This window comes from Phodopus roborovskii, unplaced genomic scaffold (genome assembly GCF_943737965.1).
Source record: "Phodopus roborovskii unplaced genomic scaffold, PHOROB, whole genome shotgun sequence".
Taxonomy (NCBI): Eukaryota; Metazoa; Chordata; class Mammalia; order Rodentia; family Cricetidae; genus Phodopus; species Phodopus roborovskii.
In genome coordinates this window covers 921,092-940,529 of record NW_026126559.1, presented here as the reverse complement: position 1 = coordinate 940,529, position 19,438 = coordinate 921,092, and the positions used below count along the sequence as shown (strand labels likewise).

At 40.3% G+C, this 19,438-nt stretch overlaps 1 pseudogene; it reads right to left on the bottom strand.

Moving 5' to 3' along the window:
- Nucleotides 1-245: 245 nt before the first annotated feature.
- LOC127234848 (glyceraldehyde-3-phosphate dehydrogenase-like) lies at nucleotides 246-1,233 on the bottom strand (annotated as a pseudogene).
- Nucleotides 1,234-19,438: the final 18,205 nt, after the last annotated feature.

Sequence of the window (19,438 nt, the reverse complement as noted above, 5' to 3'; positions counted from 1 at the left end):
TGAATTGGTTCTCACTAGGTAAAAGACAGTGGGGAAATGTCTTTTTGTTTGTTTGTTTATTTATTTATTTATTTATTTATTGTACTCAAAAGAGCAGGGCTCCCTAAGCCCCTTAATTCTGGGGGTCTGTGATGGAAACTCTGAAGGAGATTAGTGTCAGAGGTTGTTGGACATGTACTGCTCAGCAGCCAGGGCCTCTCTCTTGCTCATATCCTTGCTTGGGTGGATGGTCTAGGGTGGGTTTCTTATTCCTTGGAGGCCATGTAGACCATGAGATCCACCATCCTGTTGCTGTAGCCGAATTCATTGTCATACCAGGAGACGAGCTTTACAAATTTGTCATTGAGAGCAATATCAGCCCCAGCATCAAAGGTGGAAGAGTTGAAGTCACAGGAGACAACCTGGTCCTTGGTGTAGACCAGGATGCCCTTCAGAAAGTGCCCTCTGATGCCTGCTTCACCACCTTCTTGATGTCATCACACTTGGAAGCTTTCTCCAGGTGACATGTCAGATCCACGATGGACACATTGAGGGTAAGAACACTGAAGGTCATGCCAGTGAGTTTCCCATTCAGCTCTGGGATGACCTTGCCCACAGCCTTGGCAGCACCAGTGGATGCAGGGATGATGTTCTGGGTAGCCTCACACCCATCACGCCACAGCTTCCCATAGGGGCCATCCACACTCTTCTGGGTGGCAGTGATGGCAAGGACTATGGTCATGAGTCCTTCCACAATGCGAAAGTTGTCATGGATGACCTTGGCCAGGGGGGCTAAGCAGTTGGTAGAGGAAGCATTGATGATCATCTTGAGAGAGTTGTTATATTTCTCATGGTTCACACCCATCACAGGCATGGGGGCATCAGCAGAAGGAGCGGAGATGATGACCCTCTTGGCCCTACCCTTCATGTGGGCCCCAGCCTTCTCCATGGTGGTGAAGATGCCAGTAGACTCCACAACATACTCGGCGCTGGCATCACCCCATTTGATGTTGGTGGGATCTTGCTCCTGGAAGATGGTGATAGCCTTCCCATTGATGACAAGCTTCCCATTCTCAACCTTGACTGTGCCCTTAAACTTGTGGTGGCAGAGTCATACTGGAACATATAGACCATGTAGCTGAGGTCAATGAAGGGGTCATTGATGGTAACAATGTCCACTTTGCCAGAATTGATGGCAGCCCTGGTAACCAGGAGTCCAATACGGCCAAATCCCTTCATTCTGATCCTCACCATTGTGTCTCAGAAATGAGGCTGATACTGCAAGAAAGGATGTGGCTGTCTCTGGAACAGGGAGGAGTAGAGAACGTCATTTTGTATTTTTAAATTCATGAATTATTTCAGAGGACTTAAGGCCCACTCAAGAGGGGGGAATGTCTGTTAGCCAGTTTTCCAGCGTTAGTGAAGTCATAGACCTTAGAAAAGAATCTATGACAGCCACTTTTCTAGACCACCATAATTCCTTACTACAGTCTAATCTTATCCTTAGACATACAGGTAAGCGTAGCTATCACCTCTACAAAGAAACTTATATGTTTTTGCAGCAAATGGAAGCTATCACAGAAAATTACAACTTGACACAATGCAGAGGTCAATGAACATGGGGCACCCAGTACCAACAGATATCTATATCACATCTCCTGCATCTATGGTTCAGGGAAATATCATTAAGGTGGGGCCAGAAAGATTGCAAGAACCAGACTACCTGGAAGTCTGCTATGAAACAGACTCTCCTTTAAATGGATGCATAAACAAGACCAGAAGACATGTTAATCTGGAAGGGGATAAATTTCACAAGGATCTATCCCTAGGCAAAAATCCATGTGCAACTACTGACTAGTGGGAGAAGGAAAATTAGCCTCTCCCTGGGATGAGCCCTAATTGGTTGTTCATTGCAAAGTGGTCAGCTTGAAACCATATACAAACAAAGTGGCCTAAGCAGATTTTGTTCATATATAGTTGTACATACATATACATACATGTATACATGCATACATGCATACTTACATACATACATATGTAGTGAATGTAATCAAAGAAAAGAGGCTATTAACTTTAGAATGGAGGAGCATGGGAGGAGTTTGATGAAGGGTAGTTGGGAGGGCCTGGAGAGAGGAAAGGGAGGGATAGCAATGATATAAGTATATTTCATTTAAAACAGTTTAAAAATAAATGAAAAAAAAACAACAAGAAAAGAATACACACATATATTCTTATCCTTTCTGTATATATGCATATGTATACTACTGCATACTCATGTATATTTTGTCCTGGGGATATACAGATAAGTAGAAATAGATATACCACTAAAGAAATCAACATCAATTATAAGTTGAAGATGAGAAAATATATTTAGAAAGAGATGTCCTCAAGACTATAGAAAGTTTAAAAGCCAAATAGACTGACAAATCAAAGGATAACGGAGAATAGTTTTAGAAAGTGAAATGGGTATGTCAGATAGAAAGATGCATGCAGTTCTCTTCACACTTTGGATGGGAAATGTCCTGTATTGAAGATGTAGTACCTCTCTAGTAGTGTTACTCATAATGGGAGATTTGCATCTTCTAAATATTTCTAACACCATGATGTCCTACCTCATCACAGCTCCAAAGTCAACAGAGCCAATGGCTGTAGCCCCAAATCTCTGAAATCATGAATTGAAAATAAATGGTCCCGTATCATAAATTATTCTCTCTGTCAGTCATAGTTATGGAAAATTAACTATTAAAGCCCCATGTATGAGTAGAAAAAAAAAGCAGGAAGGGGAAGATGAAGAGAGACGTGGCACATATGAATTTGAGTAGATCCCTTGCTCTTGCCTAAGTTTAGACTTCTAAAGATGTTAGTGGGACAAGCTTAGTTCTATGGTCAGTAATTAAGAAGCAATGAGGTCCTCACCTGCTTCACTCCCATGACTCCTGGCTGCCCACTTGTGCAATGGAGATAGCTTCAGCAATTCTCTTCTGACAGAGACACAAAATAAATCACCAAAAGCCATTTTACACTTGCCTAGAGACTTTCAAGAGAGGATCTCAAAGTGAATTTGGGCTGCTGTGTGCCACAAAGAGGACCAACATTCCTCTTTGGCTTTAAAGGATGTCCCATTGTGAGAGTGAACTTTAGGTTTTATCTCCCCCTTTGAAATAGAATACATCAAAGTGAGACATCTGAAGGCAAAGACACAATGATCTCCAATCCAAAGCCAAGTTCAAAAACACAGAGATGAGTTGTGTTATTATGAAATTGTATTTGCTGGCTGAGATGGGGGACAAAGAAAGATTAAGTTGCAAACATAAAGCAGGCCTTGAAATTCCTATTAGTCTCAGGCCCCAGGGCACATGCTTTTTCAGCAGGACACATTTTTTAGATGTGTGGAGCAATAGCACATGTAACACATGGGGCTTCCCTTTGCTCGCAGTCTGAAATGAACAGAGTTATTAAAGTGAAATTTATTAATGATTAGATGATGGATGAGGAAAGCTAGTTTGGGAAAGCTGTTATTGAGAAATGTTTCCTTCGGGGTCTGAGTTCATACTATGAAGGCTGTATCGAGTGTTAGCTATTATAACTGCAGCAACGGCTTTCACACATCAACTTCTGAAAGCATATTTTCAAGGAAGGCACACCTACCTAATTGTACCTGTGATTTAAACCTTAAATTTCAATAAACTGTACTTGTATCAATCATGTTAAAGGATAAATGCTTTCTAGTATAAAGAATTTCAGTATAAAGAAAAATTTTGAATCCTTCCATTAAAAAAAAATCTTGTCATGTATTATGCTTTTGCCTGTTAATACAGAAATAGTTCCTATAGTTATTTCACATCCACTCAGTGTTGCAGAAAGCCTGCCATAGAACAGGTAAAATTTTGATTACTTCACCATACCATCTTCTGTTATTTCAGTTGACATTTTTATTTTTGTATTGTTTTACACAAATATATTTCTTTTTGAGACAGGGTTTCATTCCAAGACAAACAGGACAGCCAGGAATTGCTAGTGTTCTAGGGAGGGGAGGTGGGATTAGGCAGATTCCTGACTAGACACACCAAGGAAAAGTCCATGGGAAAGTCACTGTTCTGTCCAATGATGTCCTTATCCAGAACCCAGCTCATGGTCTTTGAGGGATAAATAGCTAAATGTAAATACATGTTGAGGAAAAAGGGATTTGATCAACTTTTTCTATTTCTTCAGTCATTCTGGCACCTAGGCAAAACCCATGATGCCATGCTTGCTTTGAGTTCAAGGTGGGGAGTAGGTCAGATTGAACTGGAGGTGGTTAAAAGTGAGTTAGGAGGAAATCTTATGTTGTAGACTATCGGCCCTGGTTTGCTTCAGCTGTATGTTCCATACCTATAGCATTTCTGGAGACTTCTCCTTGGTGCTCTCAAGAGGAGAAGCAGACATGTTCTGCCTTAGTGGTGCCATCAAGGAGGCAGGAACAGGGTCTCCCTTAGTTTGACTGTGGGATTGGCCTTTCAGGTGGTGCCACATATGTCTGGTTTTTGGCCCAAGCTCCCCTGTGTCCCTGCTATGTACAGAACTCTCTGCTGGTCTTGCAGGAGACACTGATTCTGCAGCTCTTTGGACTGCTGGGGAGAGAAATGGTAGCACTGGCTGTGAGGCTGTGCGTCGAGCAGAGCAGTAGGTTTGCTTAACCATGCACATAGTCCTGGGGTGTCACCCCTCTGTGCCCCCAGCCCCTAGGACAGCAACAGTAGCTCTACAGGGAAAATTGCAAGGCCACTGTGTCAGCATCATGGTTTTCCGGGTGCCAGTAATGGCTGGGAGGATCATTGTGCCTGAGTGGGCTCCTCAGGCTTAATGCCAGCTCCTTACACTGGGCAACTCCAGGTCGGTTTTTCTACATTCTTTCATCACTGCTGCCTGCTCTTATTTCTGCGCCAAACTGAGCCATGGACACCCCCACTTTTGTTTTTACTTTCTACTTGCAAGGACATAGACTAAGGAAAAAGGATTCCATATTCTCTAGATTATAGATACACAAGATAAATTATGCATCCCAAGTAGAGATCATGCTTAGTTACAGACTGTAGATTTGAGAGCAAGGGGTTAAAGGGAACATTGACTCCAAGGCTTTTGTGAATGGTAGATCTTATAAGATCAGACATAAGAGAGTCATATTAGTGCAGGTAAGCCATCCCCTCTCATCCTTTTCATGCCCACTAACAAAGAACAAGGGAGCTCAGGAACCCACACTTGTGGTAAGAGCCCCCAGAGGACTTTCTGGAAATGGACAGAGAAAATAAAAAATAGGTGCTCTGACAGGTGTTCTTTGGCCTTACAGATGGCTTGTCATCAGAAAAGGCTCCCTTTGACTGTACCTTAACCAGCTGGGATTGTTTCAACCCTTGGGCCTTAAGGGAAAACCTACTATTTTTCTACGAAGAAAGTGGTCACTAGTGGAAAATAATGAGTAAATCAATTGGGTAGAAAGTCTCCACAGTTGTGAGCAGATTCCAGAGTGGGGCCGAGAGCTAGACAGATCAGTTTCTTGCTAGGTGAAGCTTAAGCAGCCATTTCAGGCTCCTGTGTTTCTCAAGCAGGTCGCAATTTCTGACAAATGCTGTTAATAAAGGAGGCACCACCAGGGAAGCCCCCAGAAGCATCAGATGGGCACATTAGACAGCAGAAACCACTCACTTCTGCAGAGTCAGAAGAACAAGAAGGGGTTAAGCTCTGAGGCTCTGAAGTTAACTTCCATGCTCTGAGTTCCAAGGGCAATGACCCTAGGTTCTAGCTTCTCATTGCTCTGAGGGGATATCTAATTTTACTTCTTCTGATGCTGTTTCTCCACCTCAGACACCACCATCTTGGTCTGTCCCTTGTTTGGTTGAGCCAGCCAGGAGTTCTCCAGAAGTCAGAGGGTATTGTTACAGTCCCACCCCTAACAGGAATGCCTTCAGACTGATCTTCATTGAGGATCCATCCTCTTGGCAACTGCTTTCTATGTTACAGGTGCTTGCTTGGCTGTGGCTCTTAGGGCAAATCCAGTGTTTTGAGAGATGTTGGTCAGATTCTGCATATCATGACCCTTGCTCAATCCAGCACCACAGTGTCCACCTATATGGAGGGACAGGCTCACTATTATTTCATTCTAAAAAAAAAAAATCAAGTAATGGTTAAACTTCTTTTCTCCTTCTCTAGAATTCATATGGGAGAGATTTCACACTGTTTTTCTAGTCACCCCAACAGCCATCTAAACCTGAAAGCATAGCCTGTATCCATCACTCTTGAGATCAGCTGTAGGGCTGGAGAAATGGCTCAGATGTTAAATGCTAGGCTCAAACCAAAACTGTAAGAGACCAGGCAAAGATCTATTTCTGCCATTCCCTTTGTTTCTATCCCTTTGTTTCTATAGATGGTCTGTAGGCAGAGCCTGGGATACGCTGCCTTACAGAATTTTACCACAGGCCCTGGATCAGCACCAGGAGCCTGACTCATAGGAGTTCCCTCTCTCTTGGACTAGTACCCCTCATAGACTCTGCCTCTTCTCAGCATGAAGCAGCTAGAGTGGCTATTACCCACCCCCACTTGCTGCACCAATTCTCTCTCTCTCTCCCTCTCTCTCTCTCTCTCTCTCTCTCTCTCTCACACACACACACACACACACACACACACACACTCCACACACACACACACACACACACACACACACACACACACACACACACACCAGAGTTGATCTCAGGGAGAGGAATGAAACAGAAATCAACCTGCCTGAGATGGTAGCTTCATTTTCTCAGAAGATATTGTGAGGCAAACTGAAGAGAAGGTATGGGGCAGGTTCTAATTACAACTAGTAGGAGAATTGTGAGGACCCAGTGGTCCTCTCTACCATTTTGAAGGGATAGATCTGCTGTCACTGACCCTTTCTCCATGGCTTTGTCTTCTGGTTTTTCCAGTTGTTCAATTCTTTGTGCCAGAAAATGAATTCTGTAAACCCTTAGATAACCACCAGAATCTCATTGCGGGTGGGAGCAAGCCAGTAAGCAGCATTCCTACATTGTCTCTGCTTCACTTCCTGCCTCCAGGTTCCTGATGGGTGTTTCTGCCATGGCTTCCCTTGATGATGGACAGGAACTTGTGAGTTAAATAAAGCCCTCTCTTCTCCAAGTTGCCTTTGGTAAGTATTTAATGATTTAAAAAAAAAGCAACTAAAGCAGGTTCCCTTGGCATTAGAATGCTCAGTGTGCCATCGTGGAAGATTACAGACCAGATGTCTTCAACTGGACAATTTCATAACTTTTCATCAGCCCAGTAAGTACCCTTTCCATCAGAGTCATTTCTTGCAAGGTATCTCTTCCTAGAACATCTTGTAGAAGACTATGATTTTCTCTCCTTGTGTGGTTTTTCATCTGGCCACACACACACTCTTATTGTCTCTTCCTTCTTGTAATACTAGTTGTTAGGAGAGCAGGCCCTGTACCTCACCTGGAAAACATAACGGAGCCAACCCTGTTGGTGGAGGTGTAGGTGAGCCAGCCCCAAAGTTGTAAGCCTGGGAGAGCTGTGATCCACATGGTGATGTGAATGGGGGAGGGATGCCCTCTCTTCCCCTTTGCCCCTTACCACCTGCAACAGACCAAGAACCAGGTTCCAAGACAGGATTTTTAGTGAAAGGTGGTGGCAAAGAACTAGCAGCAGGGAATGCAGGAAGGCAGTTACCCAAGCAGGGGTTTCTAACTCCCATCATGCTTGGTAACTGGAGATGCTTTTATTGTTCACACAAGACACTTAACTTTCTAAGGTCATATTTTTTGCTGTTCACTGAATTCATATTGTAGATGGATATCAAAGAATAATATGTAGTTAAAAAAAACCTCTTTGACTCTTTGGAGGGGCTGCCACCCAGCTCTCAAATAAATCACACAGTCTTACACTTTCTTATGAATGCTCAACCCTACTTTGGCTTGTTTCTTGCCAGCTTTTCTTAATTTATCCCATCTACCCTTTGCCTCTGATCTTTTACCATTCTCTACTCCTATTTATCTTTCTTTACTTCTTACTCTGTGGCTTGCTGTATAGCTGGGTGGCTGGTCCCTGGGGTCCTCTTCTTTTTTGCTTGCTTCTCATTATAGTCTTTTCAAATTGATACTCTTTATTCTTTCTGACTGCCAGCCCCACCTATTTCTCTCATTCACCTACTTGTTAGACCAATCAGGTGTTTTAGACATGCAAAACAACATAGCATTACAGAGTTAAACAGATGCAACATAAAATAGTGCAATACATCTTTGCATCATTAAACAAATATTTCACAGCATAAACAAATGTTACAGATATTCAGCTAATATTCTACAACACACATTTATTGATAGCAACTAATTATTTATTATTTAAAAAATTTATTTATTTTACTTTATGTGCTTATATGTTTTTTTCTGCCATATATGTATACACACCATACATACTCCTGGTGCTGCTGGAGGCCAGAAGATGACATGAGATACTCTAGAAATGGAGTTATAGATTGCTGTGAGCTGATATTCAGGTGCTGGGATCCAAATCTGGATCCTTTGCAAGAATAACAATTGTTCTTAACCATTAAGCCATCTCTCCAGACTACAAACTACCAGTTTCTATTATTGCAACTACACTATTTTATTGCTTAATAAATAACATTTTCCTTTTCTTTTTTTATAAAACTGTTGGCCAATGGCTAGAGCTCTGTCTTAAATATTAACTCATTTCTATCAATCTAAGTGTTACCATGTGGTCTTATCTTACCAGAGAAAGGGTCCAGACATCTTCTCTCATGTCCTACATCTTGTCTCCTCTCCCCTACATCTCCTAGAATCCTCCTTGTCTCTTAGTCCTGCCTATCTTGCTTGCCTATTGGCCAACAGGGCTTTATTCATTAACCAATAAGAGAAACATATTTACAGAATGACATCTCCCATCATCTTCTCTTTTCTGTCTAAAATAAAAAGAAGGGCTTTAACTTTAATATAGTAAAATTGTATATGACAAAACAGTTATCAAATGAGAACTATAGTAAAACAGTATTTCATCTATTAACATTATTCTATCTTTGTGAGTCTAAAGTCTTATATGTAACTTATCATTAATTCTAACTAAGGAAAGCTATAACCATAACTATCTGTCTTCAACTCCATCAAAGACCACAGAAGGATAATATATAAACTCCAGAAATGACAGAGACATCTTGTTACCTGAAAAAATCATCCAAAGTTCTTCTGTCCATCTTTGGGCCATAGGCAATAGTGTGTCTGGCAGACTCCTCAGCAAAGGAGGAAACTTCAAACTGTCCACCTGTATTGGCAGTTTGTCAGTCACTTTTCTCTGTGTCCTGTAGACTGTCTGTCAGACTCTTCCATGAAGCAGGGACCCTGCAGCAATGTCCATCTTGTTTCAGCAATCACTTTTCTGTGGGTCCTGCATGTCCAGTTTATACAGGATAAAGTCAAACAATTCAGACAAGAGCAGTATCTTGCCCAAATGGCTAATCTTGCCATACTGGAAGCAAACTCCATAACTAGTTTCTTCAATGCCCATCTTCCTTTCTGACGCAGTTGGTTTTGCGAGAAGTAGTTGTGCCTCACTGTTAAGAAAAACCCTAAACCATTTTAAATGCCTGTAGGTCTTTCAAAGGTTTGAAGAATATTTATCCATATCAAATATATCCATCTCAAATATATCTCTCAAATATATCTCTGTATATCTAGAAAACCTAACTAACATAAGTTTTGACTATTATAGGTAACCATTTATAGACAATATTTGGGAATTTGGGCATCATTCTTTCCAAACTGCTTCCTGTTGGTTAGGAACACAGTAATGCCATGGGAATTCTAAGAAGACTAAGAAATCATGTCTGTATCTGTAAGGCTGTTATGTCCCAGCTATTTTGAATGTTGGATCACCTGGGACACTGCTTCAGGGGGTCTTGTTTGATCTAGTCATGTTAATCTGGAAGGAATTCACAGCTTTTCATTTTCTGTGGAAACAAAAATAGAAATTATTTTCCCAAGTAGCCTGAGATTAGACTTAAATTTTGAAGTCAAATCATTTTTAAAATATAAAAATTGGATTAATTTAGCAGCATTGATAAAGTGTATTTTAGCAGTTGTTGTCCTTAGCAATTGAGCAATTCAAAGACAACACAATAGCATACAGTATCCAGACTCAATGTGTACTTCACATTTTCATGTGGCTTTTTTATTACTCTGTTTCTTTTACTTCTATTTTTTTTTCCTTTTTTGAGACAGGGTTTCTCTGTGTAACTTTTGTCTGTCCTGGAATTCATTCTGTATACAAGACAGGCCTTGACATCACAGAGATTTGCTTGCCTCTGCCTCCTGAGTGCTGGGAATAAAGGCGTGTGCCACCACACCACACCTCTTCCTACTTTGTTCTTCCTTCCTTCCTTCCCTCTCCCTCCCTCCCTCCTTCCCTCCCTCCCTCTCTCTCCCTTCTTTCCTTCCTTCCTTCCTTTCTTTCTTAAACCCACTCATCCTTTTTTCTTTTTCTCTCCCAAGCCTATGTATATTTTAAAACACACTGTAAACCTTTACAAGTTTTTCTTTATCTTAATCTGTTTTTTTTTTCTGTAAATATTTGTCTTTTTGTGGCCATGAGTTTTTTATCTGATAAACAACAACATTGTTAAATTTAAAGTGGCAGCTATTTTAGCCAGCTGTTCATGTACACCATTCAGTTGTTAGCAGGGCTTTTTAAAAGAGACCTGTGTTTTTTTTTTTGTTTTTGTTTTTTGTTTTTTTTTTCTGTTTATGCTGAGTCAGGAAATCTCCCTTAAAGGAGCTGTGCAAATATCTGCTTATCTCTAGTGAAACAGAGCCACTCGAGAAAAGTGCTGCTACCAAGAAGCCTTGTTTATCTCTGTTCTTTTGGTTCTAAAATCCCTTTTTAAGCTTTGTCAAGTTTTAAGTGGGAGTTCTTAGTAACCCACGTTATAGGTGTCATTTTGTTATGAGCAGTTTCCGGCCAGACTGTCCCACAGATGAGACAGCCCAAAAATAACACGGAGAGATGCTGTGTTGATTATAAATCTGTTTGTCAATGGCTAGAGCTTCTTATTGGCTATATTTTTCTTACATATTAACTCATTTCTATCAATCTAAGTGTTTCCATGTGGTCTTATCTCACCTGAGAGAGGGTCCGGACCTCTACTCTCATGTCCTACATCTTGACTCCTCATAAATACCATTTTCATGGAGATTCACGTGTTAAACATGGCCTCAAAGGTAGACTACAGTATTGTATCAAAAACAAAAACAAAAAAACCCTCAATCTATGTATCTTCCCTCTGAGTACCCCAAAGTTCTGTGGTGCTTCAGTTTGTTCTTGCTAATTGGTTTTATTTGAACACATTAAGCATTTCCCTGGAGCTGCTGGAGCTTTCCCAATTCTTTTTCATGTCACTTTGCAAATGAAAAGGTACGTTTTTGAGAAATGAGTCCACCTGAGCATGAACAAGAGAGTCCAGGAAGCTCCTGTCTGGCTTCGTTTCAGAGATTAGTATGGGTTTGTGAGACTGTGACAAAGATGCCAGGAGCAGGATAGAAAGCCATCTCTTTCCCTTTGTCCAGTCTAAATGGAAATTTGAACTTTCATGGCAGTTTGTTTGCCTGTTAATGTCTGTGCTCTGTCAACCTGAAGATGGTTTTAGACTTCGTAAATTAGGTCGGGAGGATGGCTTAAAGAAGAGGTCATTTCATTACCTAGGCTCCATTTCAGAGTCAATATGCACAGAACTGAAACCCATGGGATGCTCCTCTGGAGAGGAGGATGTCAAGGGCCAGCAGCTGGTCAGAAGTAGCCTCATGCATGCCTCCCTAAAGATAGAAAAATACAATGAAAGAATAAAGGGTAAGAGTACACCGTGGTCTAATTAGCATTTGCTTCTTGTAGCCCTGGAAATGTCAGTCACCAGTTGGTAGCAAAATAAAGATGTAATGTTAGTGATAATGAATTAAATTGTGGCCATTTGCATGGGAATGCCATGATAATGATCTAAAATTACCATTGTATATATTCCCCTTGACAGTTCAAAATTGGACTCCAAGCTAATAGTGTTTTGGATGAACTTTAAACCAATGAAATTGCTTTGAGTGAGTATACTCCTTTTGGCAAGCCATGTGGATTTCAGAAAGTTAATTTACCTCTGCTTTGTTCAAGCTGTTTGGTAATTGATGAACATACCATAAAAGTTTTAATGAATAACCCAGGGACCATTTAACATATTTACTAGGTAAAAGTGCAATGCATTTGATTACTTTATCTAATCTGGCTCTCTAAATGAAACCAATTCAGAATAAATATAATCCTCCCTTTCTTTTAGTTTGCACAAAACATTGCAGGCAAATATTTTCAGAACGTCTGGATGAAGTCTTTGCATTTTCTCCCATTAGCTTTGATTTATACCACAATTGCAAGCCACAGACATTGCTTAGGGAAAACTTATGTCTATGTGCTTGAGAGCTAGAGGCTGTACTGCAGTGGGAATGTAGTAACCCATAGAATCAGCAAATATCTTCACAGCATCTGTTGTATGAATAACGCCACAACATTCCATTATTGAGAAGAAGTTAAAATAAGATACAACCCCACCCCCTTTCTCTCTGGCCTCCTGCAATCTAATTACACTATCATGTCCTTTCATATGTAGGTCTTATTGAGTAAGTTTCACATGTATCTTGCTTTCCCATTCAATTGTATTTCCTGGCAAGCTGTTGTAGTGAGCTGTTAAGAGCTCAGTCACATACATAAAGATGGTCATGTTAAAGTTAGTAGCAGAATAAAAAGCTGTGCTCAGCCATAGGATCTCAGCTGCAGCTCCTGAAGAGTCTATAGTTTGAATCTATAGCCTCAGCATTGATTAGCTGTGCCCTTTAATGAATACTCATTTCATTCTTCATGCCTCGGTTTCCTCATCTGGGAGTATGAGCTGCCATTGAGTCTGCTGTGAAGATTCCATGAGATAACCCCCAAACCAGAATTCTAACACTGATTTAGGGATTTTTAAACTGGAAGTCTTAGTGAATGTAGATTCTGATCTCCACCAACATCTATTCGGATCCAGCAGTTCTAAGATAGGGCTTGTGAATATGTGCATTTCTACTAAGGTTTTCAGGTAATGTTAGTTCAGGGGCCATGCTCTTGTGAGAATCAATCATATTTGGGGGTGTAACTGTTGAAAGGTTTCCCATGGTCTAGTGGATGGCCTACACCCACGCAAATATGTGTAGCATTAATCAGATTTAGTGAATTTCTCAAAAAAAAAAGTAGGATATGAAGTGGGGATGGAAATATATTGGGGTAGGTATGGGGGAGTTGCAAGGGAAGAAATGGGTGCTGAATGTGGTCATTAGTGATAGCCACTAATCTGAAAGATAAAAGCTGCTTGAGAATTTATTTTTTTCCTCCTAATCTTGCTTAAGTTCCTAGAGGGTTCAAATCATGTTTTAATCTCCTATGTTATCTACTTCCCCTGGAAACTAAAACAGCCCATGTCTAAGGATTCAAAAACGTTGAGCTTTGAGTTTTAAAGCTGTAGATATGGCATATTCTGAACAAGTTCACTGTATCATTGATTAAGGGATAGAAGATGAAGCCGTGTTGCTCTGATGCAGTCTTAGCTCTTCCATTTATTGTTTATGCATGCTTTGTTAAGTTTTAATCTCTGTAAATATTTATTTTCCCACCTATAAAATAGGTGCAATGATCATACACCTATTTCTGTATCTCCTTAAAGCAAAACTGAGACCTGGGATGTTCTTAACTTTGGTCAGTGAAACGTCTTTTTGCAGTGAGCAGCAATCAATCCAGAGACTTGTGACTGGCCGAAGTGTGGATGGCCCCACAGCCACACAAATAATTATAACATTAATCAGATTTGGTCAATTTCTTGAAAAAAATAGTAGGATATGATGGGGATGTTTTAGGGGCAGCCTGAGATAGTTAGGAGGGAAGAAATATGTCACTGTATGTGATATTTTTCTGTGAACATGTATGAAATTTTCAAAGAATAAATTAAAAATAAAATTAGACAAATGCCCTACAGTTTTGATAAACACCTGTGTAGAATTCCATTTTATGGTCTGAATATAAATCTATGAAGGTCACTGTGAACGAATTATCTTTTTGTGTGTAACTTTGAACTTTCCTCAAAATTGTGATGACTGAAAAGTACTCAATGGTTCATCAATCATGCAAGTTTTAGATATTTTGAGCAGTTAATTACACAGAGTTAAAAATAAAGCTTATTGTATTACATTATTTTTACTAGTTAATGATCATTATTTCATTCACTCATTTCATTTGAATTCCAGATACCAGCTTTTAATTACAGTATTAAGTAAGTATAAATTAATTTTTTTCTAAATAAACAGTGGGTCATAAGCAAGGTACAGAGGTCATGGCTGTCCATCAAAACCTTCTAGTTAATTCTAGTGAGCATTCACCTTTGAGAAGTGTTAAGCTAGACATGTCCTTACAGCTACAGGGACTGTGAGCTCTGCTGTAATTTGCTGCATTTTGCTGGTTTCAGCAAGACCAGTATAACCAGAATTCAACCCATTCAACTCACTTGGAGGAATATTTTGCATTTTGGTGGAGTTCATGTCTCCTCCTCCTTCTTGCAGGTTTAGCAATGTTTCCTTTTGCATTGGGGATAAAAATAAAGACCATCGGAGTGTTCTTTATTGTTAAATCCTCAAATTAGAGACATATGGATTGTTTCTGGTCCCTATCAAGTCCCTGTGGCTAAACACCATCCTATATGTCAGTGATTTTGTAGGAGCATCATATTAAGCCTGGGGCCTTGTGCACACAATTCCAAGATTGACAGTTTGTGGTTTTGTTTGTTTGTTTTGTTTTCCAATGTGGCTTAAATACTTGATTTGTTAAAACCAAAATATGCTTCAAAAGCATATTCTATAAGAACAATTTCATTCAATGGGAAAGACGATTTCTATAAATCCTAATAACAATGAACTGCTCAAACCTTCCTTTGGAGTTTCTCCACGGCAAGCCAGCGGGGTCCTATCTGAGCCATTTACTGTGATGTTCTCAGAATCCCTGATGTGTGGAGGAGCCCAGTGCTCCACATGTGCTATAGAGTAATCCAATTTGTTTTCCCTGGTGGAGATATTAAGTTTTAAAAAATAGTAAAATGTGCTTGCCTTGAGCAGTGTTTGAGAAAAGTAAGAATTTCCTTGTTACTCTCTATTAAGCCTCTCAAGAAGCATAGAAAAGCTTTGGGTTGAAAGAGTCTGCTCAAGTTTATTCCATTATAAGAATCCAAAGTATTCAAAAAGAAAAATAATCAACAATAGAAGTCATGGCTCAATATGGTTGGCCCTATCTGAATAAGCCTTACTGCCACTTGGTATTATTTATTAAGAAAATAAATTGTTTTTCTAGTCTTCAAACATAAAATTATAGCCCTCCATTATTTATAGTCTTGTCGAAGCCAATCTGACTGCAATGCTTTTTATGTGTAAGGCATTATGCCCAGTGCTTTATGTGTTATATCTCATTTATTCATACATCTGGACATTTGTGTACAGTGCAGGTGTTTGTGAATGGCACTGAATTAAGCTGGTGACTTATAGACTAGTATAATGCACCAAGTTAGTTGTTAGTCTAATGCTGCAAAAACAAATAAACAACAAACAAACAGAAAATCCAGGATGGCTGATAATCCTAAAGCTTTCTTAGTAGAAGACCTGACAAATGCTTTTTCCTAATGTATGACATTATTCATTCAGTGACTCAGGGAAATTTGCTAGGCTCACCTCATCCCTTCTTCATTAACTGTTAGTGACTCAAACATTCATGTGCTTGCAAATGACAAGTAAGACCCCTGTTACCAGAATCAAGTTGGTATTCTTGGGATCGGTTCAAATTGTAACTAGGTGCAGTGTGTCCAGTTCTTAAGAAACAATAGCAAGAAATAGGAGCAGAGAAAGATTTATTATCCAAAGCAGGTCAGGAAAGAATGGGAATTATTTCTAGAACATACCTTCTTGGAACAAAAGGGGTCGGGATTGTTTTTTAGGAAGCCTGTGCATACTCACATGGGCCAGCATATAAAGGTGATACATTCTTGAACATGTTCAATTAAAGTACTATATTCCTGAGTGTGTTCATTTAAGGCTAACGTTCCAAAAATAAATACGATAGATATATTTAGAGTGTGTCAAGTGAAAAGTTGTCCTAGTTTATGTTTTGTTGCAGTAATAAAACAACAATCAAAAACAACTTTAGGATGAAAGGATTTATTTGGCTTACAGGTTACAGTTCATCATCCAAGGCAGGAACTCAAGGCAAGGACTTGGATCAGGAACTGCCATACTGTGTGGCTAATGAATTCACTATGTATTCCCCATCCAATTTTTCATTACTTTCAATATCTTTAGCCCTCTGGTTCTACATTCGATTCTGTGTGTTGGATCCAAAGCTTTGTATGTGGTAATATGCCATATTGGGCTTGCGGTTCAATGTGCAATGATAGAAGCACTGTAATAAGAGTTACTGTGTTATTATAGATATGAGATGCTTTATTACATGGTGTACTGGCTACTTTTGTGTGCCGACTTGACACAAGCTTGAATAATCAGAGGAAGGAACCTTGGTTGAGGAAATGTTTCCATGAGATCTGAGATCCAGCTGCAAGGCACTTTTTGGGTTAGTGAGAGCCCAGCCCACAGTGTGTGTTGTCATCGCTGGGCTGGTGGTCCTGGGTTCTATAAGAACACAGGCTTAGTAAGCCAGGGGAATCAAGCCAGTAAGCAACACTCTTCATGGCCTCTGCATCAGCTCCTGCATCCAGGTTCAGGCCCTGCTTGAGTTCTTGTCCTAGCTGCCTCCTATGATAGAGTATGATCTGAAAGTGTAAGCCAAATAAACCCTTTCTTCCCCAACTTGCTTTTTTGTTTTGGTATTTCTTCACAATAGCCATAGAAACCCTGACTAAGACATGTGGATAACTAATGAGCAATAACTGGAACAGTAAGTGAAAACATGATATTCAGATGAGTTACTAGTTGGGAAATTGCTAGGTAGCTGGGGAAGCTATGTGTTAATGGGATGGTATTGTGGTGGAGTTCTTTTGTGTTGGCCATGGCTGGTCATCAAATCTCTGCATGGGTAGCATGCTTCTTTTCAGGGGAACTTGCACTGTTCTGCATGGTGGACTGAGCTTGTGATGTTTAAAAGTCATTGACAGGGTGAGCTGGCTTCTCTGTGCATCTGTTCTTAAAAGGTCATTTTCAGTTTGTCCTCTTTTGGATTCTAGAAGCTTATCATGAGAAAACCATCTTGGTCAGTTATCTATGTAAGGAATTTAGTTCTGAACATGTCAAAGCCTTTGCTGCTTTCATCAGCACCTCTGTAAGTCTTGGCCTCTATGCCCTTTCAGTTCGATGATTTAGAATGTTTTAAAAACAACTGCACTATGCCAATCTCTGTTATACCCTGGAATGTGACATTGGGAAACACCACAATACTATGTGTTACACTGAAGAGACACTGCCACCTCTGCTGCCCATCCTGGTAGAGAGGCACCAGCTCAGTTTCCTTCTTTCCCTGTCCTTGTGGTGATCAAGCTATGATGAGTTTTTATTTCCACATTTCTCCTCTTCTCCAGTTAGAAACCTCATGTCCCTCCTGTGTATCAGGTATAGTTTAGACTGCACTCGGGTGTATCTCTAGTTTGAGTGCTAATTAAAGGAGGCGTGCCAAATGCAACTGTCAGAACAATAGGCTATTTCATTTTGGCCTTGGAAAGGAGAGGTTTCTTGAGGGCCATGTGGAATGAGAGATGTGCAGTCTGCTTTTAGGGACTTTCTACCACATGGCTCTCAATGTCTGCCTCTTTGTGCTATGCTTGAATCTTTCACTTATATTTAACAGAATACACTTGCTATACAACTCAAAGTTCTAGAAATAATGTTTGCTTCTGGCTATATTCGTTTCCTTCTAGATAATGACCTCTCTATTCTCACAAGGGAAATACACATGATGTATGAGATAAACCATCAGGCTAAAATGGGAAGAATTTGCTCTTGCTGTTGCATCCTTCATATAGGACCAGAGAGAGATTCTGGTGGTAATCTACAGCTTTGGCATGGTCTTCATTTTCTCACTTCTACAATACAGAGAAGGAATTGATGATCAGAACTAGGTCTTGGGATTACAGATGGCCGTTTTTCATAGATGAATGTATGAGTGCCGTGAGTGGTGGTAGGGTGGGTTTCACAGCTGTGGGTCCAGGCATGCTTATACTGCTCTGTACTCTTGAGGAAACTCCTTGTTTTGAATGAGAATGATAGAGTGAATAGAATGGGAAACAAAGATACTCCTGTCCTTAAATTTGGTATTCTGGAGGCTTGAAAACCTATCACTGGTAAACAGTTTTCATGGGTAACTCCAGCCTGGTCTTGACCCCTTTGCTCATCACTCCTCCCTGTCAGCAAATGGATTCCAAGAATTTGCCTCAGTGTTTAGCTGTGGGTATTTGCTTCTGCTTCCATCAACTACTAGATGAAGGCTTTAGGATGACATCTAAGGTAGTCATCAGTCTCATTATCGGGGAAGGGTATTTAAGGTAGCCTCTCCATTATTGCTTAGATTGTTAGTTGGTGGTCATCCTTGTAGATATCTGGACATTCCCCTTGTGTCAAATTTCTCTTAAACCCTAAAGGCTCCCTCTATTATGGTATCTCTTTTCTTGCTTTCCTCTGTTCTTTCCCTGACTCAATCTTCCTGCTCAGTCATGCCCTCCACTTCCTCCCAATAGCCCCCCCCCCCGCCAAAGAGAAAAACATCACTGATACCCACAATTTTAGAAAAATCTGTTGTGCTTATTAGCAAACACTAAAAAGGAGGGAATGAAGCAAATACTGAAAAAGAGGAAATGAAGCAAGTACTGAAAAAAAGGAAATGAGTAGCCCGATTTGGATAGCTTTCTCTGGGAGAGTGTTTGTGGTTGCCTGTACTGGAATGGGTATCTAGCATGGGAAGCTAAAACAGAGCTGACACTAGACATTCAGGCATCTGAGAGCCAACACAAATGGCTGAGCACAGACCCCAAAAGTAAACAGTGGTGTTATATAACTAATTCTGGGAGAATCTACCATTCTGTGGACTCTGTATAAATATGGCCTTGAGTTAAGATCACTTTTGCCAGTCTGTGTTGTGTATGCTTGTCTATAGGCCATTGTGTCTGCCTTTGTGCCACCTGTGTGCCCATCTGTGTGTGTGTGTGTGCCTGTTTCTGCCTCTGTATGGTAGGTGTATATCTGTTGGTGTATTTCTGGGTGTCTGTATTTTGTAATAGCAACCTGTGTGCTGGTGAACGAAGTGTGCATCATCTGGTTGCACTTCTCAGATCTCTTCAATCTCTTGGTTTTCTATCACCTTGATCCTTATT